Source organism: Panthera pardus, unplaced genomic scaffold (assembly GCF_024362965.1).
Source record: "Panthera pardus isolate Hobbes unplaced genomic scaffold, ASM2436296v1 HiC_scaffold_18, whole genome shotgun sequence".
Lineage (NCBI taxonomy): Eukaryota > Metazoa > Chordata > Mammalia > Carnivora > Felidae > Panthera > Panthera pardus.
The window spans coordinates 22,452,877-22,476,368 of record NW_026526743.1 but is presented as its reverse complement, the minus strand read 5'-3'; the positions used below and the strand labels follow the sequence as shown (position 1 = coordinate 22,476,368).

At 49.8% G+C, this 23,492-nt stretch overlaps 1 protein-coding gene across 14 annotated transcripts in view; it reads left to right on the top strand.

The window, feature by feature from the left end:
- Positions 1–23,492, top strand: part of ZNF536 (zinc finger protein 536) — a 437,816-nt gene that overhangs the window by 101,767 nt on the left and 312,557 nt on the right. For 10 of the 14 annotated variants that reach the window (XM_053906057.1, XM_019423304.2, XM_019423309.2 and 7 more), the window contains one exon: positions 16,792–16,907. The exons of the other annotated variants lie outside the window; for them this stretch is intronic. The gene's annotated coding sequence lies outside the window, so the exon portion shown is untranslated. The remainder of the gene's footprint in view (positions 1–16,791; positions 16,908–23,492) is intronic. 14 annotated transcript variants of the gene reach the window in all.

Below are 23,492 nucleotides of genomic sequence, written 5' to 3'. Positions count from 1 at the left end.
TTCCCAGAGGCCAAGCCCTGCCTGGGCAGCCAGTGTGGACACAAGGTATGCACCCAGCTCTTCGCCTAGCAGACCCACAACCATGCTTCTTCCTTTGACAGCACAGAATCAAGTGGACCTCCATGAGGACCCCCAGCCTCTTTGTCTGGGGTCCACAGTCCTCTAGAGATGAAACCCGAGCTCTAGCCAGGGAGAGGAGGCTGGATCATGGCAGCGTGCTCTAGTATGCTGCTTGGTACCTAGGAAGTACTCAGAGAGTATTTGTGGAGAGAGAGCACGCTGCCATGATCCAGCCTCCTCTCCCTGGCTAGAGCTCGGGTTTCATCTCTAGAGGACTGTGGACCCCAGACAAAGAGGCTGGGGGTCCTCATGGAGGTCCACTTGATTCTGTGCTGTCAAAGGAAGAAGCATGGTTGTGGGTCTGCTAGGCGAAGAGCTGGGTGCATACCTTGTGTCCACACTGGCTGCCCAGGCAGGGCTTGGCCTCTGGGAACAACACCGCCTCTGGGACCTCTGGTTTAGAAGCTCCTCTTCTTCATCTGCCTTGTCCCTGTGCTATCTCTGTCTGGAGCCTTCTGGAGCTTTTCAGGGTAAAACCAGCTCACTGCCGCAGGCCCTCCTGACCCCCAGGGCAGTGTCCCATTGTCTGCCTTCTGACGTTTGCCTCCTTGGTAGCTCCCACCTGATCCCACCTGACCTCACCTGCACCCTGAGCCCTACCTCTGAAAGGTGACCCACGACTCTGCCCCAGACACACCCGCGTCCCCAGCCCCGGACCCCATCGAGACTAACCACAGACGACCCCCACCCCCAAATTAGTGGACTGTGTCTGTGTTGACACACCCATTCTCTCCCTAATGATATGTTTATTTAACTGATGACTGCTGTCCTCATTAGGGACTCATTGTTGAGCCTGGAATAGTGATTATTTTTGCTGATATTCCTTCTCTGCAAAGATGAATTTTTTTTTTTAAAAACATCGCTCTTTTGGTGTGCTATGAATCCTTAATGAGGAGAGTTAAATTTAAAAGAAACCCCCAAACCACCCTTCAGGTTGAAAATAGAAGTGTCTGCACAAGCAGGCTGATAATCTGCTGATTATTGATGGACATGATTGGTGACAGACCCACAACTTGCAATAAGACTAGAGCGCCGCTCGTGCATCTGAGCGTGGTAGCAACCAGAAAAAGAAGCAGCTTAGCCAATGGGAAGCGAGTGCTTGGGGTTCCAGAACATTCTCTTCCCTTTATGTAGAAAGAGTCATGGTTCTGATGATGGTTGGGGTATTGAGAATGGTATCCAAATTGGACCCGGAGCTGTGCAATTCTTTGGGAGGGGTGGAGAAAGATGTTCATAAAAGCTTATTTGCTGAGTACTCAGAAAGTCCACAAATGAACTTCTCAGCCCCTGAAACCTATCTTTCTCTTGTGGGATTCCAACCAAATTCCCATGTGGCAGGGTGAGTGTTACTTCTCTCAGATGAGGAGAGTGGGACCCTGAGAATAGGAGATGGGTTGGGGTGTGTTGGTGTGACAGCAGGTTGGGGTGTATTTCCCCAGTCACCATGGGGAGACCACATTTTTTGTCTTCTCATCTGTTTACTGGGTTTATTGGGATGATGGCAGCATTGTGGGAATATCACACAGCAACTTGACCACGGTGACCACTGTTATTCATGATGAGGACCCCGGGGTCTCTCTAAGGCGTGTAAGACTGGGGGAGTGACACAGGAAGCCACCGAGGAGCAGCTGAGGCCAGAGGGTGGACAGTTTAGCAGGGGTGGGAAGGAAGCAGCCTCAGGATCAGGTCATTGGTTCCAGTGTTTGCTGCATGACGTTGGACATGTCACTTGACCTCTTGGAGCCTTGGTTTCCTCACCTCTGTGATAGGGCTTTTGTGGATCAAAGAAAACAATGCACTTACGGAGTTTAGTTACATGGTCAATCTCAAGAGTGAGGTGCTATAATGCCTCCTGCTGCGTACATGTCTTGACCGACTGGCCTCACAAGTGCAGCACCTCTCCCTTGAGGCTGTGAGCTTCTGGAAGCCTGGCCCCACCAGCCTCTCTTTATAGGATGTCCCTGCCTGGCACCAGCAGGTGCTGGGTCAGTGTGGTGAGTGTCTGGTCACCCGGTCCCCTTCCTGGTGCCTGGTGTACCTCCTCCCTGGCCTCTGGGCCCTGGCTCTTAAGGGCATCCTTTCTTCCCTCAGTCACCATGTTCCCCGAGGCTGCGAGGACCACTGTCTCCACAGCTCCCTGTTCTACCTCAGTGCGTGGACAGAATCTTCCTCATTGGAGCTGGCCCAGATTGTGGTCTTTGAAACATTTCTGCTTGTTCACTAACCACCTGAGCTTAGGGTATGGGCTTATCTTCTGTCTTGGTGCTGAACAGGTCCCCTCCAGCTGTTGCTACCAAAGCTCAACATTGGGCCATCCAGTGGCCAATAAAACCACAGGGCTCAAAGGCTGACACTGGCCCAGCTCCAACTGTCCCTACCAAATGAATCTCTCTTAAATGCAGATCCAGGAGGAGTTCTGGAGGCAGAGCTGTGGATGGACAAGGGAGGAGGTGATCCTGCCCAGAACTCTGGGCTGGCCAGTGTAGATTGTGTCCTACACTACCATGGCAGACTGAAACTCCAGCTAGAAAAGTCTATTGCGTGTTTATTGCTATATTTCTCATCTGTTGTCTCTAGAAGGTGCCCTCCAGGAGGGCAGGGACCATGGCTGACCATTCACTGTTGCTTCTCTGGTGTCTGACACATGGCAGGTGCTCAGTAAGCATTATGAATAAATGAATGAATGAGTGAGTGAATGAATGAATGAATGGGACACCCATGTGTGGAACGCTAATGGTGCTTGAAAGGGCTAGAGAAGAGAGCACAAGGCAGGAAACAAGCAGCCTTACCAGACGGGTTGTAGAAGCAATTGCTGTAGAGTTCACAAGCTGGTGAAGGGCGCTTCAGTGTTGGCCTGTCCAAGGTTCCTCCGGAGAGACGGTGCTCAAGCTGAATTTCGAGTCCCAGCTGGTCCCCGGAGGCAGAGGAGGGAGAAGAGTGTACATAGAAGGCAGGGTGGGATGGGCAGAGGTGTGGAGGTAGGCTCGCAGCTGTGTGGGGCCGGAGTGTGTGCCTGGGAGGTGTTGGGGACCAACTCAGAGAGGTCAGCAGAGGCCAGGATTCACAGACCCAGGCCGAGGAGTTCAGCTGTGACCCCTGATGTTATTTTAAGGTGGTGGCTTTTTCATATTTAATTATGAATGAAATTGCATTTGAGGATCGCAGCTGATGACGGCGTGTGGTTATGCTGTGTGGGCTGCTTTCAAAATAGCTCACCCCAAACTTCATTAGTGATTAGTTCGAGGAAAGTGCAGCCTGACCCGCCAGCATTTTTCATGTCGTCTGTATCTAGGCTGTGGGAACTCAGGGAAGGGTAGCAAGTGGCTTTCCAGGTCCCTGGCTTCGAGGGCCCTCTCTTCTAGGTCTTGTGCATGGAGGCTCATCCCCGGGCACCTCAGCATTTCCTGAGGCAGCCAGCGTGTGACTCCTTTGTAATTCTGCTGCTTTGTCCCTCCAGTCAGTCCCCATTCCTGCTAGTGGAACTTGGACCGCCCTGAAGGGAGACTGATGGAAACCCCTGCCTGCAGCTCTGCACAGCCAGGGAAGCCAGGGCTGGCGCTGGACACTGCCCCCCAGGCTGCTTGGCCCACTGAGCTGGGCCGTTGAGCCGAATGGCTGGCGCCCCCAGTCTCCCAACTTCTCCTAAATATGGTCAGTGTTTGTCGTAACTCCCACCACTGTCTGCACAAACTGTAGATTTAGGCTTGGCCTCCCTCCTTTCTCTAGACTTAGTGTAAACCCTCATTATAGTTGAGATTAGCCTTCGTGGGAAGTACACATGGGTTGGCAACAACAGCAAATCCCAAACAGCATCTCCGGCGCTTTGACGAGCACATCACACCGGTGCTTGTCCTGTTTCTTCTTCTGAAACCCGTTCCGGATCCTGGCCAGAGGCCAGGCTGCAGCCCAGGGCGAGTCCTCTCCGGGAGCGTGCCGGTCCCACGCCTAGCTCGCCGCCCCCTCTTGGGAGCTTGTGCCTGCTCGCGCCTCATTCGCTGGTTGATCTTTAGAAAATTGCACCACATCTCTGAGCCCCATGTTCCTGGTATCTGTGTCTTGGGGATCAAGTGAATAATGGAGATGAGATAGAGATTGCATAAAGTTGAAGGAGCTTAGCACCGTCTGGGCTCCCAGCACGAGCTGCGTGTTTGCTCTGATGACAGTGACGATGATGACAGACAGTGTGGCGTGGTGGCAGGGGAAGGGAGCCAGACAGCCTGGCTTGGACTCCTAGTCCTATCCCTTGTTGGTAACTTAGCCTCGGGCAAATTGCTTGACTTTCCTTTGCCTGTGTTTCCTCCTCCTGCGCGAGGGCAGGGCTGATAGCATTTCACAGGGTGGTTGTCAGGGTTTGAAGGTGGACCTCACCAAGGGGAGCCTCTCACCAAGGGGAGCCCGCCGGTGCTGAGGACCAGCGTGTGCTGGTTGCGTGTCAGTTCTCATTGTTTCTTACTGTGGCTGCTGTATTATTTTAGTTGCTGTGTGACCTCTTTGAGCCTCAGTTTCCCTATGATGAAGCAGGGATGCAGTGCCCAATGCTGAGTTCTGTAGGAGCGTGGGGCCCCAGGGCCCTGGGGGGTGCCGCTCCGCACCTCTCTCTGCCTGGCCCTCCCCCCCGCCCCCGGGCTCTGAAGCTCCGTAGCTAAGTAACCCTGGCTGATGTGTGACTTTGGATGGTGGTGCTCGCAGGAGATCCGCATGTGCCGCCTCCTTCTTTGGGTGACAGCTGTTTCCAGGCAGATGCCTCCCCCATGTTCTGGAGCGGTGAAGAAAGGGGAGAGCGTCCCAGATTTAAATTTGGAATGTGCGCAGAATCACGCCAGCCCACAGGACCCACAGGCTGGGCGATCCTCGGGCCCCCTGCTGCTCCGGACAGAGACGGTGGGCGCGTGGTGGGGTCTGGGGCCCGGGTGGGGCTCTTGAAGCCCCGAGTGCAGCGGAAGGCCCAGAACGGCTCGTGGGGCCAGCGAGCGGCCCCTGACCGCCCACCGGAGGAGCGTCTCTCTTGCTTGCTGGTCTGCTGCGTGCAGCGCAGGCGTGACACGCCGGTGGGAGGTGTGCACCTATCAAGAGGAGTGAGCAAGTGTGGGGACTCGGGTCTGCTTCCCAAGGGTCCCCTGAGCAGTGCCCCCTGGCCTCAGGGTGTGGGCCCCTCAGGGCCTGGCCCGCCCCTGGGCAGAGAGCTGCTCACTGATATGCTGGCCTTCCCAGGTCCCTGGGTGAGGGTTCCTTGCCCCCGACAGGCCTCTTGCTCTGACCCACAAAGCCGCCCGTAGAGCTGGGACAACCCCACGTGGGGGTGAGGGTTATAAGGCCTCTGCACTGTAGGGTGAAAGGCGGGACAGCCATAGCCCTGGGGTGTGGAAGAGAGGTGGGGAGGGAGACGGTGGCAGGCATGCTCCAGGCAGGCGCCGGGAGCTGTGGGTGGGTGGCCTCTGTGGACCGGGAGACGTTCCTTTTCCCTGGATGTCTGTTTAGGACTCCCATCTAGGGGTGTCTCACAGTTGTCAGCTGGATGACTGTTGCAGGAGGTCTCACGTGCACTTGTCACCCCAGGAAGGGCAGGCCAACTCCCAGCTAAACCGGCCCCAGTCCCTGGCAGACTGCTACCCAGCCTGTCCCAGCTCTGGGAGTGTCTGCTGTCCTAGAGGGCAGCAGTGAGAATATGGACAGCTGGTCAGACTTGGCCTGGGGGCTGACGGGGGTTGGAGAGACACCCCCAGACACTCAGGAGGTCTGAGCCTCTCCTGGGGTGGGGGGTCAGAGACACCCCCAAGGCCCCATTGGCTCCATATCTGGAGGGACAGGAGGGGCCAGGTAGCTTGCCTAGGAAGCCCAAACCCCGTGGCTACACTGGCTGTTATTCCTCAGATGTGGCCTCAGGGGACAAGGTGGTAGGTGTTAGGAGGGTCCCCGGAATACATCTGGGGCAACAGTGCCATCCCTGATGGGAGACTGCACTAGACTCAGCTTCCCCCTCCCAACCCCCCCCTTTGCCCCGCTGCACAACAATGTCATCTGAGCAAAGGGACTGGATTCCATGCACATTCTCTTTTAGTTACTTCCCCTTCTCGCCTTCCCAGCGCATCGGAGACAAACGTCCCAAGTGAAGGATAGTTTTCCTCTTGCATCTTTGACAAGCCTCTCACCTGCCCGGGCTCTCTCACATCCCCTTGGGCCAGGGCTTGGAGCAGAGGGAAGATGGCACTCTCTCAATTATCATTGTCTCATACCTGCATATGTACACAAAAATAAGCCTGAATGCTTTTTCCTAGTATGCAGTTTGCTGTCTATTTTTAACTTGCACATGCAGGGCCCCAAAGAAAATTCTGTGAGGAAGTAAGAGCGTATTGAGGTCACAGGGATACAACCAGCGAAGAATGTAAGGTAGCTGCGGCGATGACATCCTTTATAAAACACGAGTCTCTCAGAGAGAGGGCTCTCTCTTCTGCGACAGGCATCGCGAGCGTCGGCTGCCCATCTTCTGCTGCTGTGCACTTAATTCGGTTCCAGCCATGGCAGGAAGACTTGGGGGAAAAAAAAATCCCACCATTAAAGACGTGCTCTTTGTGTTTTCAATCTGTGACCCCAGAAATCTCTTTAGCAAGCCATGGTTCAGTGAACTGGCACACAGCAGCCGTTCAGCAGTGGAGAACTCATAAAACAGATGGGAGCTTTACATTTTTGTTTAGTTTTTAAGAGCAGTTTTTATAACATCGCTTAAAACCATTCTGATGCATCATACTGTTTACACTCAAAGCTTTGTAGCTAAGATGTTTACAGTATGGAGAATGTTTTAAGATATTTTATAGTTATGATATTTGGATAATTGGCAAGGAAAAAAATAGTTTGTTGAGATTGCAGTGATGTTGGTAATCGTGAAGTAACTTATGAGTCTCAATAAATATGTCCAGTTTGGTGGAAAGTACAAACTCAGTTAAAACAAAACAACACAAGAGGGAATATCTTTTTAGTGAAATCATTTCCTTTTCTTAATCAAAAGATGACAGGCAGGGCTTTAGAACTCCCATCTGTGTGGTACCACGCCACGGCCCTGCACACACTGCCTCTCCCCTCGAGACTGAGAGCTGCATCACGTCGGGCCGCATTGCTATTCCGCACGAGTTCATGCAAACACCGAAGTTAACAAGGTTCGGTTTCAGCGGGCCACCTTAAAGCAAACCCGGGACGGCCCCGCGCCCCCCCCATATCTCCGTGCAGTGGAACTCACAGAGATTGTTTGTAATGTCAAAGAATTTATGCAGAGCTAGGATTTAGAACTCCCTTTTTTTTTTAACTGCCCAAAATGGCATTAATCAAAAACAATAACTCCTTTTAACTTTTCTAAGTGCTCTAAAGGAAAGTATGAAATAATCCGTGTGTGGGCCACAAATGTGGAGAATGCAAACATTTCATAATAAACATGTTTAAATGAAAGTCCCTGGCAAGATAGTCTCAAAGATAGTACATACTGGGTTAATTAATCCATCCTCATAAAAATAAACCTCACTTTTAAGATTTGACCAGTAAAAATCATTAGCATATTTGGATCAGATGACTTTATGTATACATTGAACTTCTCCGCTGCAAATTGTCCTTGGAATGCCTGGAAACAGCTTTCAGTTTAAAGTCTAAACTCCCCTTCTATCTGCTGCTTGTGTTTCCAATACAGTGATACGATGATTTATTCTGGTTTTATCTGTTATACCTGCAATTGATCTACTGGTGATGGGATTAAATTTATCATTTTCGTTGTATAAATCATGGTTAGATAGCCAGAAAAATGTTTAGTTGCATAAAAATTCCTATTGTTTGCTTACAACACACAACGTTTGATTTTTGCTGTAATCAAATTACGATAGCACATTATTTTTACTCCCAAGATGTTTCTTTTTTGCTATCTTAAATTGAATCATTTTGGTCTATCCACAAATGCTACCTTTAAAAAAAGAAAAAAAAGTATTTTCCTGAAATCATACATCGAAACAAAGTGTTGACTTTGGGCTGTGGATCCTTCCGTGTTCTGAGGTTCTGCTAAATTAGAAATCACGTAATTTTCTTTTTCTTTAAAAAAAAATTTTTTTAATGTTTATTCATTTTTGAGAGACAGAGACAGAGCATGAGCAGGGGAGGGGCAGAGAAAGAGGGAGACACGGAATCTGAAGCAGGTTCCAGGCTCTGAGCTGTCAGCACAGAGCCCGACGTGGGGCTTGAACTCATGAACCACAAGATCATGACCTGAGCTGATGTTGGACGCTCAACCAACTGAGCCACCCAGGCGCCCAGAAATCACGTAATTTTCTAAGGCTAGTTATGGTGTGGATGATTCTGGTGTAATGTTGTGCTTTTTGTACAGGAGAAGACGAACTACCACAACAGTAAAACCTTCTCATTTTAAAAGAACTAGAATTGGAATTCATAAGCCCAGTAGGAGTTAAGTTGTGACCATCCAGACAGTGAAATTCTGAACCTGAGATAACGTTGCACTTCAAATCCTTATGAAAATAAAAACAACCCGACACAAATTATTGAAGGGAAAACTCCAGTGTGAGTTTAATTTTATCCAACTTTATTGGCAGCTTATTTTGAACTAATGTGCAATAAAATTGCCAAGCAGAACAATTCAAAGAAATGAGAAAATACATTCTTTTGTTGTTGGTTTCTTACACTGTTTGTTTTCATAAAGACTGTAGAGCAGTAAACACCTGAAGAAATGATTCGGGTTTTGTCACCATCATGCTTGGCCAGAGAGCTTCAGGGATCAGTCCTCTTGTGATGAGCCAGTTGAAGAAAGGGCGGGGGCTGGGCCATCAGCTTCAGCATGTCCCAGTCTGGATCTGCCCTCTCCCCCACCCCCACGGGGACACATGTGGCCCCTGGGTAAGCCCTTCTATGGTACCATCATTCTGGCTTGACTGGGAACAAGACAAGTGCCCACTCCGAAGAAAGTGCCTTTCACATGAATGTTTCTGGAAAAGGGCTTACAAGTCCGAGGGATCCAGCAGATTATAAACAGTGTCGGCTTTATCCCCTCGTTTTAAACCAGAGACTCAACATTGCCTATTTTAGAGAGCATGTGTTTATGCCTTCAAAATGGACCTCTGCATGTGTGGATGTCTGTCCAGAAGCCACACCTAGTGATTCCCGGGGCGGGTGAGCACCTCTCTGTAATAGTCAATCACAAGCTCCATTTACTGATGTGGACAAGCTTCTCAACACCTCCCTCTCCCAGTGCAGGGGCCTGGCCCTGGGGGAGGCTCTCACTTGGGGGACGCCTGCAAGAAGGTTCTACCCTGGGTGGGCTGGCACCCATCTAGAGATGAGGAGGGAGGGAGTGATATGCATAAGGGCTGCCGACTGGGGGTCCCAGAGGAGGCCCAGATCCTCCGGGCAATGGGATTAAGAATCCAACATGCATGTGTGAATTCACCATGGCAGAGGCCCACGGTTTCTACCAGACTTTTGATGGAGTGCCTTTCTTGTGTGTGTCTGCGAAACATAAACTTTGCTGGATGGACCCTTTGATGTAAAAACTGGGAGATGGTGATCTCCTTTTGCAGAAATCAGATGCAGACACAGACTTTTGTTCCTGAGAAAGTCTCACCCATGGATGCTAGGGGAGGTGCGTTGGGAGGAGGCAGAAGGCTGGTCACCCCCAAGTGACCAAAGCCCACTGTTGCAGGACTTCTTAAGGCAATGTGTTGAGGTGATGGTTGTGACGACCATGAACAACAATGTTAAGGAAGTGAGCCAAGGCCTTGGGTGGGAGTCAGGTAAAGCAGTCCACAGGGGAGGCCCAGCCCAGGTGCTGAGCTTTGGGAACTGGGGGTCAGTGTTGATGTGTACCCCTGTGCCAGCTCGCTGGTCCCCCACCTTCCAGGCCTTCCTCCAGTTATGGGACTCGGACTAAGGACCCCGATGTGTGCCTCCTTTGCTTCCTCCTTTGTGCCAACACTGGGCCTTATGTCTCGGTTAGTTCTCGAATCTCTTTGCCCTCACCAGCACCTGCCATGGCCTGAGAGCTGGAGAAGAGTGGTTATTTGCCGAGGCTGGGCTTGTGTTGGCCTCGGGGATTCGATTTCCCCGTGGCCAGAGGTCCTTTGAAGACCTCTGGGTTCAATCCCTAACTTGTACACTTGAAAGAAAGGGACTCCGGAGGTTGGCTGGGCTAGTGGCAGGTTGCCGATGCCTAGCCCTGTGGCCTTGTCTCTGTGTCTCTCTGCTTGTCTAGTTCGGTGTATGTGAGCCCACGTTCTGTGGGAGACACGTGATAGGAGGCCAGGACTGTAAGAATTTCCCCTCCCTCTGGCTTAGCTTTCAGTATAACGACGATGGGAACAGGCCATAGCTAACTATGTGCCAGATACACCATCCCGATTAATTAATCATTAATTATCTCACTTAATTTAACTCTCGCAACAACCTTGTAAGATAGGTGCTACTGTCATCCCCATTTTGCAGATCAGGAAACTGGGACTCAGTCAGGATTTCAGGTGCTCAAATCAGAAATGTGGTGGAGGCCCCTACCCCCAAAGTTGGCATGCTCTACTCCCCACCCCGCACTGTTTCCCCGACGCTAGGAGATGAACTTCAGATGCATTGTGGCTGAGTGTTTTCCTCTTTGATATAGCAAGGCATCTATTTTACATATTAAATGAGGCATAAATATTGTTTTTTATTTAGGGCAGTATTATGTGAAATTTCCATTTGAAACAAATTGATTTCAGGAAACCTGTGAGTCCATTTCAAGAAAAGTCGTAACAGTTAATGGTACAGGTGGAAACAGATGTGGTGAGAAGGTGAAGGTGCTATGCAAATGACTGAAATTTGGGTCACATTGTCCCTAATTCTAGTCAAGGTGGGAGGAAAGAGGAAATACAGTCATTCCACATGTAGAAATTTCAGGTGAGTTGCTGACTTCATTCTGGGAGGTGATCTCTGGCAGTGTCTTATGACCAGTTTGCTTAAGGGTGAGTCTTCAGTGTTTATTTTTCTTAACATGTGTCTGAGGCAGTAGCTCTTTACCTACTAGCAGGAGCCAGAGATCCAAGAAGACTGGAGTCTTCCTCGAGGCTCATGCCTGGGTCTGAGCCTGCCTGCCTCAAAGGGAACTGGCCTCTAGCTTTGAATTAATGGCAGGGCTGGAAGCAGAAGGAAGGAGTTGGTGGCTAATCAAGGCTGAAGGACTGTCAGTGTCAGAAGACATCTCTCTAGTTCTTGTGCATCTGTGCAACACCAGGTTGGCAAGGTGTTGATGACTGTACTGGGGTTGGCATATGGTCCTGCTGACTACCAGCCATCCAGGACATGCCTCCCCATGCACCTGTGACTGCTGTCACAAAGAAACAGTTTACCTGGCCACCAAGAGGTTTCCAGTCCTATTGTTCTCTAACTGGCTTCCATGGTACCCCACAGGTTCCAAGGAGAGGTTGTGACAGCCAAGGGAAGAAGGGGACTCGGGGCTCTTCCCTGCAGCTTTGACTACGTTCTTTCATCAGCTCATATGTGGGAAGACCATAGGAACCTTCATGGCTGCCTTCAAGTGTATGTGTTATGTCTTCTGCCAAGTTCCACTGATCTGCCAATGTCTATATTGAGGCAGATCAGTGGAACTTGGCAGAAGACATAACACATACACTTGAAGGCAGCCATGAAGGTTCCTATGGTCTAGTCCCTTGCTTTGGACAGCCTGGCCACCAGCACATTTGGTAGAGATAGATGTCCACTTGGGAGCAAGCTTTCCATGGGCAGGGGACCCAGGACCCCCAGGGCAGAACCGCTCAGCAATCTCAGAGAATAATGGCTGGTAGTTGAGTGGTAACAGGTGCCAGACCCTGAGCTAAGCACTTTTGGATACATTATCTCCACTCAATGGATGAAGAAAGGGAGGCTTGGGTGATGATGTGACTTCTCAATATCAGTGCTGGTATTTACCGGGACCTGGTCTAGGATCTCTGCTCCTCATGGCTGTGACTCCTGCCTCCCAGGGAAGATTCTGTCAGTGTCCAGCCAGTGTAGGATTGCACTGAAGCCAGGTGTCTTCTGGTCAGAAACACCTGACCGACTCCTTTTATCCTGAAGATTCAGCCCAGAGGCGGGAATATTTGTCTCCCTCGTAAGTCTGCCAGAGTCCTACAGGCTGCCCCACACAGTTCTCTAGAGATCTGTGTTCTTTGAGTTATGGGAAGGAAGTCAAGGATGGATAACCAAATCCTGTGACAATGAACAAGACCTTACTTACTATTTCTTCTCTTACACTGTACCTCAGCCCACTAGATGGGCATACAGGGGCTTATGTACACACTTGTTCATTAAAGAGATACCAGCACTATTCTTTCATCCATTTTTGAGGCACTTTGCATTTCCATATGTATTTTTGCATTTACACATTAATTCATGCATTTATTACTTTTTAAAAACTCTTTTCATCTTCACTTACCTCTCCATCCATCCAGGCACGCGTGCCTTTGTGCTTTCATTCACTCATTCACCTATTTGTTCATGTATGCATTTGTTAGTTCGTTCATTCAACAAATGAAACACTTTGAAACAAATTGAAGCCCTTGAAGAAACGTGGAATAGTTTAACCATGACCCCAGGTAGACCGTGGGCATCTTTCTCATCACTGGGAATAGAGTCACATGAAGCTGGATAAATAGTGCCGGGGCCCCAAGAAGAAATTATTGCCCTGTAAAAGGCACAACAGAACCTATCCACTGTTACTGTGAAATCCAGATGCCACTTGTGTGCTGGGGTCTTTGAGGCTGTCCTCTCCAGGGCTTCTCCATTGCCTGAGAATTCATAGGGTCCCCCAGGACTGCCTCCATAAGTCTTGTGACCCTGAGCCATCCTTGGGCTCCTCCTGGAACGTGAGACCTGGAAGAATCCCCAACGGGGAAGCAATAGACAGTTGAGTCCAGGAACCAGGACAGTGGTGTGACAGGATGGACAGGGGGGGCTGTCTGTCCAGATGAACTCGTGAGGAGCATGAGCGGGCAGGAGGTGCAGGGAAGGGAATCGCAGGAATAAAAAAATACCAAAGGTCCTACAGAACTAACATTTCCTTTTCTTCCTCCACCAAAGAGTTTCCATCGTCTTTTTTTTTTTTTTTCGAAATTCACATTATCAATGAAAGACAGGTGGGATGAATGCTAAGGTGCCTGTTTCTCTAGTTAAGATTCTATATTTGGAAGCACAGAAACCATAAAATGCAATGCAAAGATGAGGTGAGATTTCTAGCAAGAGTAGTAATGTTGACTGCAAGCCAGGCTAAGAGCGAGAGTATTTTACACTTGGACACGAAGTATTTGGGGACGGACCTGCCTCCCCCACATAAGGGAGGATTAGACATAACTTTTGTGTCTGAGTTGGTGTCATGAATATAGGTTGATTGTTCAGAGGGCTCAGATGTGGACTTCTTTTGGTTTGCTGAGATGGTTATTTGCTTCCCCACTCAACTTGCCTTACTGTGCACGGCTCCAAATACATAGAGGTGTTTTTTTTTCTGCTTCACAGACTGTATTTCAAGTATCTGGCTACCCTGGCTACCAGTATCCTTTAATAAGTAGATCATCAACCAATGGCTTCCATACACGCTGGCTGTATGGGACATCTGTTGGTCCCGGAAGATGTTTTCGGCCTTCCCGGCTCCATGAATACTTTCTTCACTGCACGGAAGGTGGCGCGGGTGGCCAGTTGGAAGCTCACCCTGCCTTCCTTTAGATTGTACTTAACTCCCAAGGTGCCCTTCTTCCCCCAGGTACTCCTGAAGTCTCACCCCAAGAAGCCAAGCTCAGGTAGCTTATAGTACCTATGTGTCAGAACCCCACCCACTTGAATCTCAACTCATGGCCAATCAAAAGAGTTCTTACTACCGCTGGTTCCCTAGGTAACTGAAGCAGCCAGTTGGGAAGGACAACAGGAAGAGGAAGACACACAGGCATGTGGCTCCCCCTCTGTGTTCATCCTTCATCCACCTCGGGCCCAACCCTGCCCTCACCGTCCAACCATCCCTTTGATTATTGCTCTAGTTGATTTAAAATACACAGCCATAAACACTCAGGGCAGCCGGCAGCATGGCCGGATATAATATTAATTTCTTTTCTGGTTTATTTGTGAAGGAGTCAACCATATAAATCACTTTAAGCCCCTAAGACAGAAAGTGAAATCACGTCTTGAAATGGAAAAGTATAGTATGTTACCATTAAAATCTAAGAAGAATATGCGATCAATTTGAGGTTCCTAATGTAGATATAGTTTTGTTAATCTTGCTTTAGATTATGCGAAATGCTCAGAAAGTTTTCTCCCCCCTCTCTGTTTTAGCGGGAAGCGTTGGGTACCTATCAGTGGCATATCATTAGAAAGTCTGCTGTCTGCTGGACAGTCTCCTTGTAATGCCATTTTTCATGACTTGTTTAATTAACAACCATTTTTGACCTAGACTTGTTATAAAAGTATTGCCATTCTCTCCTGCTAAATTATGTCTAATGAACATATTTGCATGTTATCAGATATAGCAATATATCATTTCAAATTTTGGCGTTTAAGCCTGCATCACTCAAAACAGCTTTTGTGGATTAGTAAGCAGGTGAAATAAAAAATCTCATTTCATATCTGACATTAATAACTTTCAGGGGGAATGAGCATTGGCATTTATGTCTGGACCAGAATCGAGCCCAATGTCCTAGAAACACAAGGGCAGCAGACAAACCTACTCACCAGATAGGAAAATAAATCATGCATAATGCAGAATTTCTACCTTACATGTTAATTAATGTGTGCAATCAATTACTGATGTTACAATATGAGAAAGAAACTGGTGGGGAATGGGGTAATAAAAAATACCTATAGATTTATCTGCTTCTTTTTTCTATTTAAACAAATAGTCTTCAAGCCTGTGAATGCTGTGTTGAGACATGCTCTGAATAATAAGCATCATAAAATCTAATCAGATTTATAAGAGGAATTGATTGTTGTGGCAGGAGGAGAGGGTGGAAAATAAGCCGAAATTTAAGTGTTAATTTTTATGCTAATCCACAGTGGCTTCATATGAAGCAATTTTGTTCTGCGCCACAAATATAAAATTGTCCCTTGCAGAGAAATGTCAGCTTGCTAGACCTGAAAGCAGTAATTTATTAGGTATGTTTCTATTAGTATGTGTCACAGTTGTTAGCAGGCTATACACACAATGGTGCTTCATACTTATCCTCCAAGTCTCAGAATGTTTCAGCTCAGTGGCTGGAACGTGGGGCATTAATACATTATCATATGCGGGGTGGTCTGTGCCCTGTGGACAAAAGGCTATTTAATACAATTTAATGTCATTCTGAGAAGAAGTGGAAAAATAAAGACGGGGAATAAAATGGCATCTGTGTGTTTCACAGTGCACTCATGCACAAACCCTCAGTTTAAGAGGTATGACATTTCTGCCAAGAAAAAGAATAAAACTGGGGCATTTTTTTTTTATAACCTGTTCCCCACTGCAGTATTTTCTAAATGCTATTAAGTGATCGATTTACACGGCCCCATGATGATGTCATCCATAAGAAGGGGAATGCAGATGACAGCAAAATACTAGTGACAGTGACCTTGTTCCAGAATCCTTGGAACCCTGTCAGCTCTGCTTCCAGTATATGGTTTCAAAGAATGTACTTTTTGGACAATATCTAGTTACTGGGTAGTGAATTAATAGAGTTAAGGGTTCTGATGCAATTCACATATAGGTCAATTACATGCACCAACATCTGCTCTGTCACTATCATTTGCATATAGCATTCATATGTTAATGATGCCTCTTTTTACTCAAGTAATATATTTAAAAAACAAGATTTGCATATCAGTTTGGATCAGTATATTACAAGCAATTTATCATTTTCTCCTTCTTGTTATGATTTTAAGAACAATATCTTGAGTGATGGCTGCTATATTTGAGCACGGCTCTGATTTATACAAGAAACCCTTCAGTGGGAAAGCTTCTATTCTAAAGCTGCTTAAAGCCTTATAAATCAATAATGACACAGATGGACTGGTGATAATCTATTTAGAATGCCTGATAGCAAATATTGTTGTACAGATGATTAGAGTGGTAACTGTTTTAGCAGAAAGCCTTGCCTCTCTTTGTAAATGGTAAGTTTGAACAAAAAAGTGCTCGCACGCAGACTTGGTGTCAGGAAATCTCTGAGCTGGGGTCTGGATTGCAAAGGGGAAAACATGGGGGGAGGAACAAAGGGACTTCCCGCGCTCCTGCCAATATAATCATATCAATCCCTGTTTCTTTAACAAAACAGGACCTCTTAATGGAATTGTGTCTTCAGGTGTAAATAGCATTAAAAGCTGCTTCTCCTCTCCTCTTTGCCCTGATACAGCACAAGGAGTGAGAAAATAAAGTGGAGGTTGTCAGAAGTGGCAGCTGCTTGGAATCCTGATAAATATAAGCTTTTATTGATCTGATGAAAATGAAGGATCCCAGTGCTAGGCAGTATTTAGCTTCTTGTCTACAGCACGTCACCGGTGGCCTTGCATTGGGATAGATTTTCATTCTCCTACACGGGATTTGATTTCATCTTTAACCTTTTCAGTTGAATTTCCTTGACCTCTGCGTATTGCTGTGATTTGGTGAATTTGTTACATTTCACTTTACATCATTTCTTTCTATATTTCCTTTTGTGATAGGGAACTGGGACGCCCCTCTGGCGATCTGTCAGTGCCTGGATCAGCCACATCCTTTCTGGGGTGTTTTCTCACGAGACTGACAGTCCTTAAGACAAGTATGCCGTTAAGCTGCTAAGGTGAGTCTTAACGATATTAGAACTCTCTGCCCTGGACACACATCGTTTCCTCCTGCTTTGTGGAGTTGACCTAACACAGATCCTGACCAAACAGCCCTTCTCTCTCTCCTCCTGGCCCCAGGGGCTTCCTCCTGGCCTTCCCCCCCCCCACCCCCCACCCCCATCACCCCGGTAGGACTCCCCTGCCTGCCCATGAGCTCTGGCTGAGTGGTGGCCCACAGGACCTTTCCCCAGGGCCGGGAGGTTTTCCTTTGTGGTTTGGGTGTGTGTCTGGGGAATGGGTGGGGAGGGGGGAACAAAGGACTCACAAAAAAAGGGTTATTTTCCCCTCTGTGACTTAATTCCCTTCTCAAGTTTTCTTCTGGGATAAATCTGAGGCTTCAGTTCGCAATCCTGAGGTGCCGCTAACATATTCCGGTTCCGAGAAAGGGCCGCTGTTATTTTGAGTAGTTTTGATACAAGCAAATCAAAGTGAAGATTTGAAATAGCTTTTCTGAAAGCCCAAGCTGAAGTCATAAATTATTCTGCACCATGATTCTTTCTGATAGTAAAACCATACCTCTCAGCCTGACATTGCTGAAATGTGCAAAAGTGAAAGTTAGAAATAAAATGAAACATTTAAATCTTGGCTGTTGAGAACCTCAGATAGACATCAAGGCCAGTCGATAAAGGCCCCTATCAATTAGGCTTCTATAGTTATCCTCCGATTTGGTTTATTAGCAGTTGCCCAGGTACGGGGTTCCGGCATGAAGAATGGGCAGGGCCAGGTGAAACGCAGGGAGAGACCGTAAGCTGGAAAGTGAGGGTGTGGCGTGCCAAGGTACGCGTGGTGGCAGGGCACAGGGCCACGGGGCGGGGGGCGGGGGGCGGCTGCCTCACATCGTCTCGTGGGAGAAAATATTTGCCGCAAAAGGGTTGGAAGTTTTCCCTTTTTTTACCCCCTTTATTTGAGTTAGAAAGTGTTGATTTCACACCGTGGTGAGTGTTTTCCGTCAGCTTCTTGGTGGGTGTATTCCGTGTTAAGAACAAGGAGCAGTGAACGCCAGCGGCCCGGCGGGCCTCCCCCGGCAGCGGGGACTTCTGCAGGGCCCCGGCTCTTCTCTGGCGGTGGAGAAACCAAGGGCCTCCCGGCCCCGGGCTTCCAGACCGAGCTGTTTGGCTACTTCCCTCCTCAGCATATCACAGGCAGAGCAATTTTTGGTTCCATAGCTGTTTGGTTGGGAAAACAAGACTGTGATTGCCAGTAAGGTTTAGAATTTGCCTGCCAGATAAGGGAATGTCTGTGAAGACTATTTTCCCTCTTGGGAGGCAAAACACAGATGGGGGAGTTAGGAGTCTTACAATATTTAGCTGCTACATTGATGGTAGGAATTCTGCTGCGTGGATGCTCACAGTTTCCGAAAGCCCAGCTTAGCGCCACTGCTGAGGGCCTCAGGTAGAAGAGACCCGTGAGGCTGGCTTTCCCAGGGGAGCCGCTGCCCCAGCTTGTTCTGGAGCATTCCGTGCTCTGTGGCTCCTGAGCGGGAGAGGAGGCACTGCAAGGGGGCTGACTGTTTCCCTTGACCTGCATCGGACGGGGAAGAAGAGAGAAGGCTGAGCTACCACATCTGACCAGGTGGGGGGACTGAGCGGGAGGCTGCGGACTGACTTGAGCTTCTTGTGCGAATGGACATGGCCATCCTTCGGGTGGTTTCTCAGACTCTAGAATAAGACACGCGCCAGTTTCACTTCCAGCACGGAGGCCCACGTTTTAGAGAGTTAATCACCTGGGCCTCAGAGAGGATAAAGGACAACGATGTGGTGTTCTTGGGACTGGCGGTGAGAAGGTGGGGAGATTTTCCTGCCCGGAAAATGTAAATCTTGGCATGATTTTAGGGTCATGTGAACTGGAAGTAGGATTCGCAACCTTCTATCTGAGAACGAGTTTGGGGCCCTGGAGACCAAGAGAGGGGACAGGTCTTAGGGACAGGCACCTCCTTCCAGGCCTGTCACTGACTTCCCAGCTCCAGCACACGGGATTCTCAGGCCCTGGAGTTGGACACTTTCTCCAAATAGTCTGCAATTGTGATGTTCTAGTTGGGCCATTTCTGGACTCCTAAAGGTACCTGTCAGGACCCTTGCTTCTGTCCTCTCCAAGACCGTCTTCCCGATCCTTTAAAATGGACACTTGGCTTTGCAAAGTGTTCTATAAAACGCTATACACGTGCAGCTTTGGGACAACCAGTCACCCTTGAAGCACCATTGCATAGAAACCCCAAGCAACCTAGTAGTAACCGAACCCCTCACACGTGCCAGAAAATGATTTAATAGCCCACCACAACGTGGATTTCCAGAGAATTGCCAGCAGGGACAGGAGGCAGAGCCGTGAGGTGTGGCTGTCCGGCCCCCCTGAGCTCCACCCTTCAGAAGGACCCCAGGACTTGCAGAGGCCAGTGCATCTCAGAGACCATAGGACCTCTCACCTCCGTCTGACGGACACAGTGTGGCCCCTCTGAGGCGAGTGTGGGCAGGACCTGGGACTAGGGTGCTGGCCCCGCTGTGGCTCCGGCTGTCCTGAGGTGGCCCCGTTGTCCTGGCACAGCTGCGTGAGTCAACAGCCCTCCTGCAGCAGTAATTACTTGAGTTAAATGCTGCGGTACTCTGGGAGCACAGAGGAGGGAGTGAATAATTGTAATTTCTATGTGATAATGATGATAAGCCCTGCATATGTGTGTGGGGCTTTGCGTCGTATTTGAACTTCACCGGGAGATCTCCAGGCTCATGGAGGTAAAGATCAAGATCCCCGCAAACTCCTCTGTAGCGGCCGAATGAGGTAGGAAAGTAAGGTCTCGTTATTCTCACGTGGCCCCAAAGAGAACTCAAATCAGAGATCATTCGAACTCTGGAGAACAGGTACGGTGGCACTGGTTCTGGTCCAGAAGTTTCTTGGGCTTATCTTAATCCTCACTGTGTTCCCAGCAGGTAGATACTGTCATTAGTTCCATTTTCCAGATATGGAAACTGGGGTCAGAGAAAGTAAATGGCCTCCCTCAGGTCACACGGCTGGCGGGTGGTGAGCATGCTTCTTCCTGATTTCGGAGCCTGATCCCTCGGCCCGGGAGCAGTCCTGGGTACAGTCTTAGATAACACAGGCAAGCTGCCTGCCCTTAAGGATCTTGTGTTGTGGGGCTTGGAAGCAGCAGACAAGGGAACCATGGATAAGATGATGTCAGATAGGGGTAAGTGCCACGAGGAATGTCTGGGACGGGAAAGAGGGAGGGAGGGTCCTCGAGAGGGGTGGGTGGTTAAGATGGCCCTCCTGAGGAAAGCACATTGGAAATGAGAGGGCTGAAGGACATACAGAAGCCAGCCAGGTGTGGTCTCGAGGAAGAGCGTTTCTGGCAGAGGGAACAGCATGTCTGAGGGACGGGGTATAGGCCAGTGAGGCTAGAGCACAGTGCGCCCTGGCGAGAGGGTAGGTGGGTTGGAGGGCCTGGATTGGGCATGGCTTTGTAGACCATAGTGAGGAGTGTTGCCTTAGTTTTATGTCTCTGTTGCTTTTGACCGGCGGGTGTATCTTGTGAAGCTCTCGGGCCCCTGCCCTCAGAGGCAACATGGTGACTCATGATAGTGCCCAATGGCTGCCCACTGGAGCTTCCTGTGCAGCCCAGGGAGGCCCGAGCCGACCCCCCCCCCCACCCCCCGGCCAGCTGTGGGCTTGGGCACAGTTGCAGGTGGAAGGCTGTGGGGGCCCCCCTTAGTCAGGGAGCTTCGCCTGCCTGAGTCCGTGTGGGGGTCTGGGAGGCGTAGGCCCCTCCCATACCTGACTCCAAGCTGAGATGTGAGCACTGTTTTGTTGTTAATGCTGATTCAGGGGTTGTCTGGTAGCATGCGGACTCTTGGTGATGATAGTCTGGCCTCTTTTGCCCTCAGCAGCCTGGTTGCTGGACTCTAGGAGGGTGAGCAGACACCTTGGCGATCAACGCTTCCTTTATTTTAGAAGTTTAGAGACTGAGGCCCAGAGAGGGCCCAAGGCACGGTTGTGCCCAGCCCGGCTCTCACCTGAGCACAGCAGACGGGCTCTCTGGCAGCTCCATGCAGCTTGGGGGCCACTCTGAGCTGGTGGAGGCCGCGGCAGGGGCTGGGGCTGTCCTGTTTGTCTAGCCGCTCCCAGAGCACCTCATACGGCTCCTGGCATGCCGAGTGGTCAGCAGTCATCCGGGGGCATTGATTGATAACCTCTCGCCTCTGCAATTTGTAATCATTAGAATTTGTTGCACCTTGCTTTAAGCAAACGCAATCGATATGTACCAAATCCACACTGCTTTCCATATTCCCTGGAATGCAGGGATTGCCAAGCCTAAGGCCTACTTGGGTTTGATGTGTGTCGACATTCAGGACACGATGAGGCCGGGACTGGCTGGGAGGTCCTGATCTCTGCACAGGTGACTGAGGGTTGCCCCTCAGGTGTTCTATCTAATAGGCCCATCTTAGGGATACAGAACCCTGCAGGTTTTGAACAAACATGATCAGTGCTAAAGCCAGCTCAGCTACGGGAGGGCTAGGGCTCTGCCCCAGACTGAGTTCCTGAGGACAGGGACACCTGCATGGGCTTTGACCCAGCCTTTTACTGTGTGTCCTGGACAGGCCTCAGCTCTCTCTCTGGGCAGTTGTCCTAGACCCATATTCAGGGTCTAGGTGGTAAATGCAGGAAGCTGGATGTGGACAGAGCAGGCTGGAGGGTCTGAGCATCCCCTCAGCCCTCATCATTGCAGCCACCACCTAGGAATGTGGGCAGATTGTTTTCTTCAGGTCGTCATAGTTTTTAGGGAAAGAGAAGTTAAAGAAATCCAGTTCTTTTTTTTATTTTTTTTTTATTTTTCATTTAACGTTAGCAACTAATTTAAATTAAAAAAAAACTTTCTGCAAATGCAAGTGTCTGTAGACTGAGCAGAGCTGCGGCCAGCGCTCAGCAGTGCGCACAGTGGGTGTCCAGTAAGCACGGGCAGCACTCGCCCCAGCCGCCCACCGGACAGCCAGGCTCTGGGAGCAGGTACAGCGCACAGGGAACCCAGCATTTGCCGGTCCTTGGTCCCATCTTTGTTCCTGTGTTCCCTCATTGCGGGGAGGCCAGGGCAGTTCCTGGCTGCACGGGGACGTTTGCTGCCCAGAGGAGGGGACACACTGAGAAAGCACCTGTCTTCTGGGGAGAGTGGGCAGGATGTCCCGGTGCCAGCCTCCACCGTCCCATCTCACGGTGTCACCCCTGACCCCTGAGTTATAGGGTGCCACCCCATATCTAAGATGCGGACACGGTGATGGGTGAGTTCGGTTCCTGCCCCTGGGAGCACGTGATAGAACCACCCTTCCTTCCTCCTACCTGTCGAGGGTAAATGCCCCCAGCCTCCCGAGTCTTGATGGGTCCTTGTGGGTGGCTGATGTACCTACTCTGTTCTGCTTGGGAAAGGGCAATGCTGACCTTGCACCAACTTGACTGGAAGCTCTGGGCTGACGCTGGACATGGGTGGCCGCTGTTGACCCTGGAGATGAGCCAGAAGGACAAGATACATTCTGTCCTGGGAGGTCACCTGGCGTGAGAGAGAAAATGGCAAGGCTGCTCAGCCCAGCTATTTGCCCGGCCCTTCCTGGTCCCATGACTCTGCTCCTTCTACAAACGTGACCCATGCCCTCAGCTCTCTGAGAGGCCAGCAGGTCTCCCGACAGGGGGCGCAGGCCCCCATACAGCTGCCAGGCTCCTGCCAGGGTGCTGGGGGGGGGGGGGGGGGAGAGCTTTCCTATAGTCCAAGTGCGTGGGATGGGGGTGGGCTGGTCTCTGGCCTCACTTCCTGTTGGCCCCTGCCTGGCTCCTTTCATCCCGTCCACATGCAACATGGAGTTTCTGTGTATGTAATATTATTTGTTTTTATTTCTGTAATCCCTTTATTGTTTGCACAACTGCTGTCAGACTGTTGCCTGAAAGTATCACAGGATAATTGCAGAACGCCTGCATAAGTAATTTCTCATGAAATCGGGCCTTGTCTGCATATAAAATTGTTTTCCGTTGCTGCATACATGGACTTCATTATATGGAGGCTGTTTACCGGGCTCGCACCTTCCCCACAGGCCACAGAGACGGGAGGGCCTGACACTGGGAAATAATGAAATATACTATCTTTATGCTTTTTCGGCCAGACGACATTTCTGGAGGGCGACCGTGGGGCCTGGCGTGGTCAGGAGGAGCCTGGCCCCGGAAGGAGTGGAGGCTTTGGTCTGGGTGGGGGAGGCTTTGGTCCAGGTGGGGCCTCGAGCCTGGCCTCCCCGGCTGCAGGGCAAGGCAGGCCAGCAGCTAATCCCGCGTGCGCCCGGCGTCGCTTCCGCCCGCATTTCTGTGATATTAATGGTGTGTGGTAGTGAAAGAAATGTGTTTTATTCTCAAGTCTAACCCTGCTGTTATCAAAGTAACTTCCAGCTTATTAGCGACAAAGGACTTTTCTCCTCTCGGCTGCCCTGTTCGCCGGGGCTTCCTGAATTAAACTGCTGCTTCCTGTCCTTGATATGCACGACCACATCTGGGCAGCCCGATCCCAGCCCCGCTGCCTAATAACA